This window comes from Mesoplodon bidens, assembly GCF_964165515.1.
Source record: "Mesoplodon bidens genome assembly, chromosome: 12".
Classification (NCBI taxonomy): Eukaryota; Metazoa; Chordata; class Mammalia; order Artiodactyla; family Ziphiidae; genus Mesoplodon; species Mesoplodon bidens.
This window is the reverse complement of record NC_138168.1, coordinates 74516398-74518942: the sequence shown is the minus strand read 5'-3', so window position 1 is coordinate 74518942 and position 2545 is coordinate 74516398. Positions and strand designations below refer to the sequence as shown.

General features: G+C 41.6%; 1 pseudogene across 1 annotated transcript; it reads left to right on the top strand.

Annotated features, from left to right (window-relative positions):
* Positions 1-256: 256 nt before the first annotated feature.
* LOC308626299 (gap junction gamma-1 protein-like) lies at positions 257-1622 on the top strand (annotated as a pseudogene). Its single transcript has one exon. The product of its transcript is annotated as a gap junction gamma-1 protein-like (transcript).
* The last annotated feature ends 923 nt before the right edge of the window (positions 1623-2545 follow it).

Sequence of the window (2545 nt, the reverse complement as noted above, 5' to 3'; positions counted from 1 at the left end):
AGTCAGTCTAGTAGTGAGAAGTTTTTCATCTGAAAAACTTGCGGGAGTCAGTGGCAGGAGTGGCTTCAGCCTTGGCTGGAGACTGAGGCGAAGGCAACGGCGACGCGGGGCACGTGAGGCAGCGGCCGGCGTTGGAGGCGGCCCCGGGGGACCCCGCTGACCAAGGGAATCTGGAAAACTTGTAAGCAAAACATTTCTCTAAGAAAATTTTGGGTTTTAGAAATTCTGGATAACAGGGCAAAGCAATTCAGTCCCCATGAGTAGGAGCTTCCTCACTTGCCTGCCAGAGGAGATCCACAACCACCCCACGTTTGTGAGGAGGATCTGGCTCACGGTATAGATCTTCTTCTAGATTGTCCTTACAGCCATAGAAGGAGAATCCATCTATTATGACGAGCAAAGCAAATTTGTGTGCAACACAGAGCAGCCAGGCTGTGAGAACGTCTGCTATGATGCCTTAGCACCCCTCTCCAACATGCACTTCTGTGTGTTCCAGATCATCCTGGTGGAGACCCCCTCTGTCATGTACCTGGGCTATGCCATTCATAAGGTTGCCAAAATAGAGCACGGTGAAGCAGACAAGAAGGCCGATCAGAGCAAACCCTATGCAATGCATTGGAAACAGCACCGGGCTCTGGAAGAAACAGAAGAGGACCATGAAAAGGATCCCACGATGTATCCAGAAATGGAATTAGAAAGTGAAAAAGAAAATAAAGATCAGAACCAATCTAAACCTAAGCATGATGGGCAATGGCAGATTCGGAAGGATGGGCTCATGATAATCTACCTGCTGCAGCTGCTGGCAAGGACCATGTTTGAGGTGGGTTTTCTGATAGGGCAGTACTTTCTGTATGGCTTCCAAGTCCACCCATTTTATGTGTGCAGCAGAATTCCTTGCCCTCATAAGATAGACTGCTTTATTTCTAGACCCACTGAAAAGACCATCTTTCTTCTGATAATGTATGGTGTTACAGGCCTTTGCCTATTGCTTAACATTTGGGAGATGCTTCATTTAGGATGTGGGACAATTCGAGACTCACTAAACAATAAAAGGAGGGAACTGGAAGATCCAGCTGCTTATAATTATCCTTTCACTTGGAATACACCATCTACTCCCCCTGGCTATAACATTGCCATCAAACCGTATCAAATCCAGTACACCGAACTGTCCAGCAGTGCTAAGATTGCCCACAAGCAAAATAAGGCCAACATCGCCCAGGAACAACAGTACGGCAGCCATGAGGACAACCTCCCAGCTGACCTGGAGACTCTGCAGAGGTAAATCAAAATGGCTCAGGAATGCCTGGATCTGGCAATCCAGGCCTACAATTACCAAAATAGCCCCCATGGTCCCCGGGAAAAAAAGCCAAACTGGGGTCCAAAGCTGGGTCCAACAAAAGCAGTTCTAGTAGCAAATCAGGGAATGGGAGGACCTCCGTCTGAATTTAATCTTGGCTGGGCTTAAAACTTGTGCTTTTCATAGTTCATGGTAAGCAGTGGCTCACTGAATAATGACTTCCATTGAGTAAACATTTGGCTCTGGTTATTTTCAGGGACGCTGTTGGCTCATGATCCAAGCTCAGGGGACTCTGAAGGTGGGGCTGGGACAGGGGGAAGAGAAAGGGGAATACAGTGTTCCTGGACACATGTTCCAGCAATACACTTGCCGAATTTTACATTTGTGTCTTCCAGACCTGGAAAAGAACATATATATTTAAATCATTCTCGTTGAACAGTTTTTGTATGTACAGTATTATGGTACTTTTTTTTTTAGTATGAGAACTTTTTTTATATTATTACATTGGACCACTGTAGTTATACTTTTATATTAAAGGGGAAAAAATCCTTAAGATAAAAAAAAAAACTCGTTTTTCTGTGGCCCTAAAGCTTTGTAACTATGGCCAATGGATAAAAGTTGCAGGGACAATATTTATATATCAATATAAGGAAGGACACGCTTTTTTAAATTGAATAGATTTGACATACAATATTGTGCAAATTTAAGTTATATGATATGCTAATTTGATACATTTATATATTGTAATATGATTGCCATTGTGGCAATATTTAGCACCTCTATCATGTTACATGATTTTTCCTTCTTTTCAGTGGATAGGATAGTTAAGTTTTAGTCTCTTAGCAAGTTTGATGATTGTAATACACCATTGTTCTCTCTATTCATTATACTGTGCTTTAGACCTCTACAGCTTATTTTCTAGTTTGTTTTCTTGAGAAACATCAATCTTATCTCCCTGTCCCCCACCCCCTGGTATCCACCACGTTACTGTTTGCTTTTTATGAGTTTGATTTTTTTAGATTTCACACTTAAGTGATATCATAGAGTACTTGCCTTTCTCTATCTGACTTAATCTCATAGCATAATGTGCTCAAAGTTCGTCTGTCACAAATGGCAGCAGGATACCCTCTTTCCTCATGTCTAAATAATATTCCATTGTGTGTGTGTTTATATATATATATATATATATATATATATATATATATATATATATATATAAACACACACACATACATATACACATACATA